This window comes from Zonotrichia leucophrys, chromosome 9, assembly GCF_028769735.1.
Source record: "Zonotrichia leucophrys gambelii isolate GWCS_2022_RI chromosome 9, RI_Zleu_2.0, whole genome shotgun sequence".
Lineage (NCBI taxonomy): Eukaryota > Metazoa > Chordata > Aves > Passeriformes > Passerellidae > Zonotrichia > Zonotrichia leucophrys.
Window position 1 is genome coordinate 8275950 of NC_088179.1, and position 12626 is coordinate 8288575.

Genomic DNA, 12626 nt, shown 5'->3' on the forward strand with positions numbered 1-12626 from the left:
TAATCTGCATAAAATCCTCCATTTGAATTCTTTTACTAATAAAAAGAGGTACAGCTTTGCTTAAATAGTTACAAACTCATCTTTTGTACCAAGTACATGAATTTCTTCTGGCTGCACAAACAATGTGCCTGGCCAGACCTAGCTCTGAAACCCAGCTTCACAGTTTGTGTGTATCTGCAGAATGTGTGTGAAATGTGACACACATAGAACAAGCAGAAGTTACTAAGCATCATTTCTCAAAATCTGCAATATTCCTTAACAATACATTCAGGAGACTCATACCAGTAGGCACCTACATCACACCGAAGTGTGCTTTACCATCTTTTTACAGAAGCTGCATTGAAAGGGATCAAAAATCTTTCAGATTCTCCCCAAAATAGAATATTGTTGATTCCATAACTTGTTTTACATTATTAATTAGAACGAGATTCTCTTGTTCCACAGCTATTATCCCAAAAGAAAAATTAGAAAAATAACTTAACCTCACAACACAGACAATCCAATATTTTTGCTGTGCATTCTACATGCCCTTGCTCAGGAAAGAGTCCTCAGTTATTCAAACTACAAAATGTTCCATTAGCCAGCTTGAGATCTCTTATATTCCTGGAAATCAAGGAACTTCAAAGGAACCACTCTGATTTGATGCATGGTCCAGGATCTGATCTAAAAATATATTCTATACAGTAGCACTATTTCCTGACAGTTTATTGGAAAATCTACCTGAAAATACAAATTTGTAATTCCTCAGTCCACTATTGCTTGTTCCACAAGAGTCATTAAGACAATACCTCAGATTTTGTTGGTTTATTCTTTGTAACCCATCAAAATAAACAAAAGGACATTAAATTTTTTTTCTTTTACTAAAATTCAAATCAGGGACACACACAGCAACTACAGAAATATACAGGAAAAAACAGATAATGGCTGAATCTACTCGGACTGAAGCTGATGCTGAGCTCCTTACTCAGCTCTCCTCCACACGCAACAAGGGCAGAGACAGATAAATGCCCAAACATCTCCTGAATATTTGCGTAACAGAAACTTGTTAGACAAATTTTCAAGTTTGTATTCTATTTTGATATCTTTAAAGATTCATTCTACAAGTGCCTGTGGCACTCCATGATGATGAACATCTGATGAAAAGTGACGGCAAAATAAGAATTACTCCTGGTTCTTAACTTTCCCTATCTCAATCTCTAGCAAACAGAGACTGCTTTAAATTTGGAGAAGGAATAGGGTAAAAATAACACCCTGAATTTATCTAGAATTTTTCCAGCAGGCAAGTCAAAGGACATTTATTATTTTATAAAAACAAGCACTTTGAAGATGAGACTACAGAGACATTATCGTGGTCAAAATGTTCCATTTACATTGCAAGAGTCTAAAATTGTTTCAGGAAAGCAGGAACCAAATTTTTTAATTTCCCAAATACATTTCAAGCTCTGTACAGATACAAAACAAGGACTATTACCTGATTTCTACTAATGGTCTAAGACTGTCAGCCCACAACACAACAAAAATCCAAAATGCTCCTCTTTCACAAAACTTTCATAAGTTTTTCTTACTTATGAAAAACTAAAATCCTGCTGACAACACTCTACCAAATTCAATTCTATTGTCCTGTTTTCAGTTCTAAATCCTATTTATTCTTTCACCCTTTTCCTGAAATGAAAGATAAAATTCAACGTATGTGAATGTTCATATAATTGATTTTCAGGGAGTTAGATGGCATTGGGTTATACTGAAAGAAGGAAAAAAAAAACGGTTGCAGGATTGCACATTTGAAATTTATTACAAAGTGTCATTGTTTCAAATGACCATTTTTCACAACTGCATGCCTTCCTTGTGTGAAACACCCCTTTGCTTTGCTAAATGAAATTTTCTCAGCAGGGAAGCTGAACTCACCTGAAATCATTAATGCAGTGGGAACCCATCTTTTTTTCACTTAAAGAATTTTTTCTCAGTATGCATGCGAAGACTTATAAAGAAAATTTAAGCCAGCCAACAATAGTCTGGCTTTTCTGCCACCTTCCACTGCTGGCTTCAAAGCAGCTCACAGGCTGTGTCTAGATAAGCGCAATGCACTCCTAGAGAATATCACAACTGCTGCTGCTGTGGGCAAATCATTTATTCTGAACCCAACCTTCAGAGAAACCCCATTTCCTTCAAACAGCCTGACTGAAGCCAAGGGCGCCTGAGCACGTAGGGCAGGCTCGAGCCAAGAGACGGAGCATGCAAACAGAGATCTCCCACATCATCCCAAAGACTTATTTTCCATTCTTGCAGCCATCAACTCAAACACACCATGAAACAGTTACTGGAACACAGCACTGCCAGCTTGCTCATAATTACTGGTTCTTCTTCCCTGCCTAATGCATAGCTAAATGAATGAGGGCTGTCATGGAAAGGGACTCAAATGTTAAGTCTGGCAGAGCTGGATGATCAGGACAGGAACACAGAGAAAGCACAAAAAAACCCCAGAGCCTCGTCTTTGCAGCAGTCAAGTCCCAAATCCAGGCTTGCACCACAAACACTTTGAGAACATCCTACGTGGCCCTTCCCTGAACCTCAGGAGAACTGCTACAAATTTCCTGAGCAAGGACAGCCAGCCCTCAGCTCCCACAGCTTTGCTCGGCCCCTGCTCTGTTGCAGCACAAGGGGCACCCAGGGATGCTCACACACTGCTCATGGCCACGGCTGGCAGAGGGGTCATCCACCCACCTGGGCAAGCATTTCTCAGATATTACAGACAAGATGCTGCAGGGCTTCTTTTGTCACAGAAGGGGCCTGGCCTTCCCTACTCCACCCCCCAAAAAGTGAATGGCACTGTGTGCATCAGCAGGAGCATCAGCCCTGTTTGGGCTGGCAGCACAGACTGCTCTGCTTTGTGCTCCTGGGAACTCACAAGAGCTGCTTCCTCCATCAGACACCCTCTGGTTTCTCTGTTGTGTCTGCCTTTAACAAAGACTGATGTGACACACACAGTCCTCTAAAGTAGTGCCTCTGAGCACAGCCTCACAGATAACACTAAAACTGCTCCTTAAACCCATTGTAAAATGAGATAAATCACTCTAGACTGCAGTATTTAACATAAATAAATTTCCAACCAAAATAAAATATTTTAAAATTCATAAAATGAAATTATTAGGTCAAGTTGAAGAGATTTCTCTGGATGCTATTTGGAGTTTCTCTTTCCTATATTAGAGAAGCATCTCCTTTACCAACCCTGACACTCTCCCTAGACATGTCTCCATGTCTTCTTGCAGACATGAAGTTTGATTGCTGTTTTAATGCACAGCAGTTATACCCTTGGACCACTTATATTAAAACACATTGGGGCTGGTTTTTCCACCTTAAAAGCAAATTACAGTGTATCAATAATGAGAATTTTTGGAGGCAGAGAAATGGATCATCTTCCCCCTCCATCTGGCATGGTGCCTTTCCAGCAAGGCAGAAGTGGAATTTGAGACTTCTTTATGAATAAGCAATAAAAGACTCATGAAATGGGATGGTTTAGCAACTTCCAAAAAGGCAGATCTGGAGACAGAGATGGCTGAGGCTGGTACCTCAGTTTGCACATGATTTATTGCAGGAGGAGAGCTCCAGCTCCCAGCACAAACAGCTCTCCCCATCTTACCTCAAGAAGAACCTGTCAGGAAAGAAAGAGCCTAGCAAGTGTTCACATTGGCCTTTGAAGTTCTTCCTTGGCTGACTGATGCTCATCCATACATAACTGGAAGAAAAGACTTCCATTGTGCAGCTCTTTACTCCGAGTGTATTATTCTCCAGACAAAAGCTTTCGAGTCTTAACTTTTAAACACACCTCTCTTTAGGGTGCACTGTTTCTAACCCATAAAATCTTTTTCTGTTCTTAAAAAAGAATAAAACAAAAAACAAAACAGAAATAGACAGTTTTCTCCCCCTCAGGCAATCTACTCTGCTAGTTAGTTTATTGCAAAAGGATGCCACAGAGCAGCCAGCAAGAGAACAGCCAGCTCTGATTCCCAGAAATACAGTATTTTTCTCAGCACTGTCTCCCATGGCTCACCCAGCCCAGCTTTAAACATGAAATACGGGCATTGTAGGAACTCCCTGGTTTTAGACAAGACTTGGTGAATAATCACCCTACTGAAAACATCTCCAACATCTGGCAACTTGCTGCTATTTGCAGGGTCTGAGCGCTGGGTCAGGCCGGGATGCAGGAGCAGGGCAGGGGGTTAAGCAATGAACATGCTCAGCACCTGCTTGCTCTCTGCCTGATTCTAATCAGTATTCTCCTCTCATGCCCAGGAATGCTAGAATTCCTCAGTTTCCTCAGAAAAACTCAAAACTTTTTCTGCCTCAAGGAAAGGAGAGGGGGAAGGGGGGGGGAAGAAAAAACAAAGAGAGAGACGGGAAAAAAACCCTTTCTGTTTAGGGTCTGACCAAATTTCTTTAAAGACAATGCAAGCCTCACTATTAAATTCAATAGGCCTTTTTTCAGATTTATGAGCAATCTCACATGCTTGACACTATTAATTAGAGGAATTAGTGGTGCTAAGAAAGAAGAAAAACACACAAAACCAACCTATAAATTTACTATTTAAGGAATTGACTAACAATATAATTTTCTTGGAAATTTTAGAAATCTGTAAAAAATATTTGTTTCATCAATTCTAGAAATCATATTTTGCCTTACTGCAAGTTGTACTGCAGTTTTTAGATTTAAAACTTTTCTTTGTTTAAGACCTGTTGACAAGCTTAAGCCAGTCTATCAATTGCAACTGGCTCCCTGTATTTTTGTCTCATAACTTCATGTCCAAGTTGCTGGACTATTTCTCTTTGTCAAGAATAATGCTTATAAAATAAATTACAGATTTCATTTAATAAAAGTTTAAAATCAAACCAAAGTAGTTTATCTATAGTCAGCCTGTGTAACACAAAATCCCACCACTGAGAAATGTGTTCTCTTTCATAGGGATGGAAAGCTACAGTTTTAAACTATAAATAGTGGCAATGTACAACAAAAGAATGCTTAAAGCATGATTGTTGTGTCCTTTTTCTGCTCAGAACATGTTTCTGCTTTAACAACAGTAAAATATAGATATAATTTTAAAAGAAGAAAAAAAGTCTTAACAGTTATCCAGGAAATACACATTTTTAATATATGCAAGAGCAGTTGTAGAAGAGAAATCAGTGCAAGACCTGCGTGCCCAGTCACAACCACATAAATTTCAAGCATTGAATACTTTCTTAGAACCAATGATTATTCATACACAGTATTGAATAGATTTTTCACACCACATATTTGAGAGAATTGCAGGGTATTCATGGGAGACTCAGCAAAACCAGCAAAAAATATGTATCAATTCCTGCTGTACTCCAGTAAATACATGGTGGCTCAGAGCCTCAGTGTAAATTGAGGTGACACCTCCAGTGTCTTGGACTTAATCCCAGCCCACACTAGCTACTGATCTGCTTTAGCTTTAAAAAATAGTCATCAAACTACTAAAAATAAAGGTGCAGAGTGTTTACCACTTCACCAAAGCACACCCCTGCTGCTCTGTGCATCTGGTGAGTTAAGTGGTTCATGCCATGGGCCACTGGACCTGAGGGTACCCTCTGTCCCCTCTGCAAACAACCCCTGGTGTTCCCCAGCTCTGCAAACCCCAAAGCTGAAATTGCTCTTCCAAGGACAGGCTGCAATCCTCTCTAGCCACAAACACTCACTCTAAAGTATCATTCCATCTGGATTTGCAGTTTCAGCAGATGAATGATGACAGCTGAACCTATGGAACACTTTTGATTCCTGGACACCAGACATTTGGAAATACCATTGAGGGAGGAAAATATCATCGGTCCCATTTCTTAAAAAAAAAAAAAAAAAAAAAGGCAAACCAAAACACAGAAAAGAAACCACTAAAGGAAAAAACCACCACAGATACAAGGAGAAAATTTAACCACAGAGGAGCAAGAGACCAGTAAGAGGGAAGGAGGAGCAGGCAGTCCTATCTCAGCTGGCTCCAGGCACAAGCAATGCAGAAAGTCACTACAAGAAACACAGGGCAAATTCCAATTCCAACCAGCTCTCCCTCAAACTAAAGCCAACTCTTCCAGCACCAATTTTGCTCTAACCACATTTTTGTTGTTTGTTTGTATAGGGGTATCACTTACTCATAAACACATTAGTTACTAAGATCACTCCTTGCTAGTCAAAAGGGGTATTAAACAAGATCCCTTCGCCCAATTCAAAGACACAGAACCACACTCACCAGAACCCAGTCAGAAGAAAGCCAAAGCCTATGGAAAGATGGGCTGGGCAGCCCCTTTTCTACAGCAGCAAACCAGCAGCAGCTGTGCAAGGGTGGGAGCAAGCCCTGCAGCCCAAACCCCAGGGGCCTGAGGCACCCACTGCAACAGCTGAACGTCACCAAGAGCAAAGCACCACTGTGACCCCCCTGGCTGCACCTCGAGAGCACAACGGTCCTGTGCAAGCTTTAAACCTCACAATAAATACAAAGGAATCACTTGCAAGCCTCCCAGAAGGAAAGGGCAGAGTGAGGAGCTGCCTGGGCTGCAAGGAGGGCAGCCCAGCTCCCACCTGGGCTGGGAGCCAGCCCTGCACCCAGCCCTCAGTCGCAGGGACTCTGCTCACTGCTCCAGCTCACACTCAGAGGGGCACAATGGCTCTTTCAGCCAAAGGACCTGGCCCTCAGAAAGGCCCAAGGCACCCAAGGGCACGGCACTCACAGAAACCCCGAGGCTGAAACAGGAGCAGCAGCACACAAGTGCAACCAAAGGGGTTCCCCCTTTGCCATCCTGGGAAGCCACTGCTGCTCAGGGCCCCCTGTGCTGCCAGCAGCCAAGCACTCAGCACCAGCTGGCCTGTTTCTTTTATAGGGGTCACTTTTCTCCATGGGAACACTCAAGAATAGGAGCAGGTGAGTCCCCTCAACACTTTCATCACCTGGAGGACCTTTTTTCTCCCTCATAACATTTTTCTAGGGTGTTTTATTTATAACTATCATTACCAGGATTCAGATACTGGCTATAGTCATGATTTTTTCAATATTCACTTTAAATTTCTGTCTTCCAGAACTGAAAATTCTGTTTCTGATATCAGATTAACAGAAGTATTTATGTCATCAATCATCATCACTCCATCTTTTTGACTGCCAGTACAGGAGAAGCACAGTAACATTGAATTCTGATTTAAGTTTTTCTTTGGCTAAGTGGCCTCGTACAGCCTGGGGACCAACCCTCTTTACACCCATCATAGTATAAGATTTGACAACCATTCAAATTACATGGTGTCCTTCCAAATATTTCATTTGTTGTGTCGACTGGGACCAAGGACAGGAATGTTGCATATGGGGACAGAGTGTGCCTCCCCTCCTGATACCCCTTCAGCCAGGGAGGAGCCAGAAATCAGAGGGAGCAGCACTGCCTCCCACCCTGCCAGGACTGGTGGAGCAGATTGGTTACAGAGCTCCTTACAGCAGAGAGCTGGGGGGGTTGTTTGCTTTCTTTTTTTGCTAAATCATATGTTAGAAAAATTAAGTGCCATTCTCTAAAGCAGCTTTTTTTAATTTGCTCTGCTTGCAGCATGTTAACTACACTTACTGGCTGTGTCAGGTCTTTACCAGCAAAAATAGATGTTTAGCACTATAAGATCTGCTAAGTCTGAGAAAATGAAGGTGTTCCCTCAAATCTGGAATGTGATTAAACTTTCATGCCAGGCCAAATTCAATGCTAAATAACCTGCACAGCTCTGCTGAGAGCACAGGACTGTTCTGATTTAAACGCCAATGCCATTCAGTCTCAAGAAACTTTTAAATCATAGAGATGGAAAAAACAAAAAGCCTGAAAATATGTCTGCTGTACACAGCCATTTTGCATTTCCACCAGGACATGTGAGCATCCTGAGACCCTGCAATGCTCCTGGCTGCCTCAGCCCCTGCCCCAGTGCACACACACACACACAGAGCTCACACCAGGCTCAGAGCTGTTCAGAAGAGGTGGACAAGCAGTTAGCTTTAAGGGGTTTTCAAAAGACAACACTGTATTTGTTAGAAAACAAGTTGTGGGTACTAAAGCAACAGGGGTTTGTGTGGTTTTCTATGCAGCTGCCAAATGTTCGAGCATCTTTGCTTGAGCCTGTTGATTTAAAAGAGAGCAGGTCAAATCAACTGTGCTAAAGCAGGGATGAACCCACAGGGCTTTTTCCTAACTGTGACATCTATTGTATAATCTTCTAAATAGATTCCTGAATGTTTTCTTCTATTATTTTCCAGTTCCACAGACAAAGAACACAGTGAAGTCATACACCATACAGGGAATAGCCACCACACACAGCAAGGGAGGTACATACGATGCCTTTCTCTGCACCACATGTGTTAAAATTCTACTGAAGAAGTTTTGTAGATCTTCATCTATAACATCACACCATAAAGATTGGATGACTGCTCACTTAAACCATCACTCCTTAGCTAGCAGTTGTTTGGAAGTATCTCTTCTTCTATGTAAATACTGATAATTTAATTCAGCATTCACTCACACAACAGCATCAGTTCACCTTCTGCAGTGGAGTTACTTGATTTATCCCTAGGTAAATGGAAATCCAGAGTTGTTTTTTTTTTTTTCAAAATCTGTACTTTTCAGGATTTCATTGTGAGACAGTGTATTTCACTTCCCATTTTCTTTAGCTGAATAATTTCCACTTCCTTTTGGTTTTTTTTAAAGCACCTTCCTTCTGAAAAGAACTTATTTTTCTGTTTGTGAAACTAGCCGAGTCCTGAATTCCAGCTAGTTCTGTGCGAGCTTTTTCTCAACACTCAGCCTGCCAGGAGGGGCTGGGTAGGTGTCAGAGCATTTACTGGGGCACAGATCCTCCCACCCCACGCTCTGACCCTTCAGCACTTCACACCAGATCAAACGGCCAGCCCTGAGGTCAGAATGAAAGGGAAGTTCTGCCACACCATCTTCAGTAAAAACGGATTTTCTGTGGAAACATCCCCTTCTACTTGCTAGCCTGGTTTCTGTGAAGCCTGTCTGTACTCATCTCCACCCACCCTGGGACAGTTAAAAACAGAGATGAAAACCAGTTTTAAGTACAATTTGGTTACACTGAGTACTGCTGGTGCTACTGCCTCGCAGGGGGTAGATGGGTTACATTTTTAACAAAGTGCAGGGTAATTTTGCCAAAAGAACTGCGGTTGCTATTGCTTTTCCAGGCTAGTATGTGGAAGAGATTCTGATTATATTGGCATGAACAGTCCTGCTCATTTAAGTAAGGTGAATAAGATTTGACAGGGGCTGAATAAGCTGTCTGCTTGCAGAATTGTCAGCCACAGCCAGTTTATTCCTCATACTATTCAAAGCACAGCCATCTATGTGACAATATATCTGATAAAGAAATTATTGCATAGTCATTTTTAGATCAGACATCCAACATGAGGCATATCATAAATATAAAAATCCTTAAGACTGGTCCTTATATGGGCTTGTGCATGATATAAACATTGATTGTGTTTGCCAGAAAGTCTATAACCAGGCAAAAATCTGTTAAAAAAAATCAAAAGTAGCATGGATATCACTGTGTTCACCACAGGTCTCTATGGGAACAAAAAAGATGAGTGCACAGACTTTGAGGAAATTTATATCTAAAATACTTTCAAAGAGTGGTAGCTCTTACCCTGGGACAAAATGTCTCCTAAAGTAGCTGAGCACTTGCAAAGCATGCACGGACTGATATTTTAATCAGCAGTAACCAGACAAAATGGAAGCAGAATGTATTTAAGAAAGGGAATGAGAAATTGATTAAAAATTTTGTCTTATCCTTTAGTCTGCTGTTTTTCACAAGAAAAATGCAACACCAGGTTTCACCAGGCTTCTTACTACTGTGTGTGAAGCTAAATTCACAAACTGTGTCTGGTGGACGCAGTGGGACCTGGATCTAACACTCCCACACCTCACAATTAAAATGAAAACTTGTGTCATAATGACAAGAAAGCACACCCAGATTGCACAGCCTCATCTACTGAGGATGTGGTGGGATTCATTTTACTGTCTCTGAAATAAATATAGCTTTCCGCCATGCACAAGGAACTGATTGTTCTCAAGGGCTCTTGCTTGTTTTTCTGCGCAGCCTCGTCAATCCAACTTCCCTTTTTTTGGGAGAAGGCACAGCACAACTATTCTAGCTGAGGCAAGTAGGGGCCATAAAATCCAAACTGAAGAAAATCACCAAACAAATGTTGCAAGCTTGTTTGTGTCCCCTGTATTCTGAGAGCCCAGTCTGGAGAATGGGCTGGCTTCTCAAACTCCCTTTCTTTTATTGGCAGCCCTGGACTATTTATCTCCTCTGTGATTTGGTATATGAAGACAACTTTTTTTTTCCCCCCTTTAGGCTACACTTATCAAAAAGATTATATGCAATAAAAATAGCTTTAGTAAAATTCAGTTAAGTACATTGTGTTTTACCTGCTACAATACTAACATTTCAATGCACTGTATACTAAAAATAAAGTGATTAAAACAAAATCAAATCCAGTAATGCTAAAGAAGAAAAACAAAACAAAAACACAAAACTGTAAGAGCATACAGGGTATACAATCAACAGACCATGCAAAATAAGGATTCCATTCAAATTTCACATCTCATTAAAGACAATTTGGCCATTAATCCATACGGGTTTAGGAGCAAAGGAGGATTTTCCAGGACAGATAAACTGAAATGATCCTGCTTTGATCTCCGAGGTTAAGAATCAGCAACAATGGAAGATGAACAACAAGGGGCAGAACCACTGGCCTTTTTATGTGCCACAATGGCATCAGCAAACAACTACTTAATCAATATTTGGCCAGGGACACTGAAAACTTTCTTTTCAAATTTTAATTCCTAGTTGTAAAACAACTGTAGGGCAACCAGCAAGATAAGACATTAAACTGACTGCTTAATTGCCTTTTACTGTCTTACTGGTTATATATGCACATTCTTAATAGTTCGTGAATCTTTATTTACTAGGAAGAATAAACGACCTGTCAACAATTACATCAAACTCCCCTAACTAAATAATCTCAGCACATGACACACTTTAACTCTAATGTGTCCTCAGTGAGTTTTAATTTCATTAGGCTTCACTTTTTTCTAGGCAGAGTGATTTAAACTGAATTAGTTTAACAGCATGGGGCAGGAGTACTCCTGGGCAAGTAAAGTAAAGTGCCACATTCACACTAGGCTGAACAAGGTCTTGTGGTGAATTACATTACTGTACATCATTTTTATTAGCCAGAAAGCTCAGCGTTCAGGGACCACTTGAAAGTATCCTGCATTTTTATTTCTATATTTTGTTCTTTCTCTGGCCATATAGGTTTGCTACATAGGATTTTAAGTGACATTTACATCGAGAAATTCACATTGACTGGCTTGCCCTGATTTATTGCTTTGTGTTTCACTCAATTTCTTCTTAAATTAACCAGAGAGCACTTTGTAGTTCTGCTTCATTTCCCAATGCAGTTTTATTACACAGCTCTGGGGACTCATGATAATTTATCACTATCAGCTTTATTGGCTTCCCACTCCTAAGCCCTGTTCCAACCCTTATCAATAAGTAAACCCAAATCAAGCTAAACGATCCCCAAATAAGTGTTAGATAAAAGTGTTGTATGTAACAGAGAATCACTATTCAAACTAAGACACAGGAAATTATTTGTTTTAAGAATTTTATCGGTGTTGGCTATTACTTACAGCATTAATTGCTTATTAGCTATTTATCTAATTAAAGCCTCTGTCTGTCTTCTGATTCCACTGCTACCTCTGTGTAAACTGAGACACGAAGATCCCTGCCCTCAGTGAGAGTTTTGCCAGAGTTTCACTCGGGATTAAACTCCCACTCTGTGCAGTGGGTACTTTTACAGAGAGAACAGAACAAATTCGGGCCCCATAGCTGGCGGGCCCAGCCCACGTGAGCAGCGCTGCACACATGAATAGGCCCTTTGAGGGGACCCCTCGGCACAGCATCTGCAGGGCTGGAGAGAGCAAACCCCTCTCACATCACATCCCAAACCTGAGCGTTCCCCAGAGCTGCAGCTCCTCAGCACACCACAGAGCTGGTGCCAAGAAAAGCCTGATGTCTATTAGGGTAAATTCCTACTGACATCACAGATCCTGCAATCACAGGAGGATCTGGAAACCAAATACATAAATCACACTCTCAGAGGAAGTCCTAGCCACACTGAAGTCAACCAAGTGTTTGTTGCCTCTGCCTTTCTGGAACAACACCCTTTTAGTCTAATAGATGAAGATCTTCAAAGCAACCAAATAAGGTGCTAACTCGGGTACAAATTCAAGTTAATTGACTGCTGTGTGTGAAGCAATCCTGACATTTGCTGAAATAACATTCAGCTTTGTTCTAGATATATGCAATTAGGAAAACTGGAAAAGATGCCCACAGCAAATCTGCTTGAACAGGCGCTGACTCCTAAGTTGAAGAAAGCGTCCCTCAGATGGCAAAACATTCAAAGCCACTAATATAATCGTGATTTCAAGCCAAGGATATGATGTGTACATGTATTACTTCAGAGAGTCGTTGCTAGATTAACACCCTTTCTTCCCACAGCTGGAAATATTACTGGTGCTTTTGTCAG

General features: G+C 41.1%; 1 protein-coding gene across 6 annotated transcripts in view; it reads right to left on the reverse strand.

The window, feature by feature from the left end:
* The window catches only part of PAX3 (paired box 3), a 77143-nt gene that overhangs the window by 53100 nt on the left and 11417 nt on the right, over nucleotides 1-12626 (reverse strand). The window contains exon 1 of one of the 6 annotated variants that reach the window (XM_064721214.1): nucleotides 6252-6366. The exons of the other annotated variants lie outside the window; for them this stretch is intronic. The gene's annotated coding sequence lies outside the window, so the exon portion shown is untranslated. Of the gene's footprint in view, nucleotides 1-6251; nucleotides 6367-12626 lie in introns of those variants that run through there. 6 annotated transcript variants of the gene reach the window in all.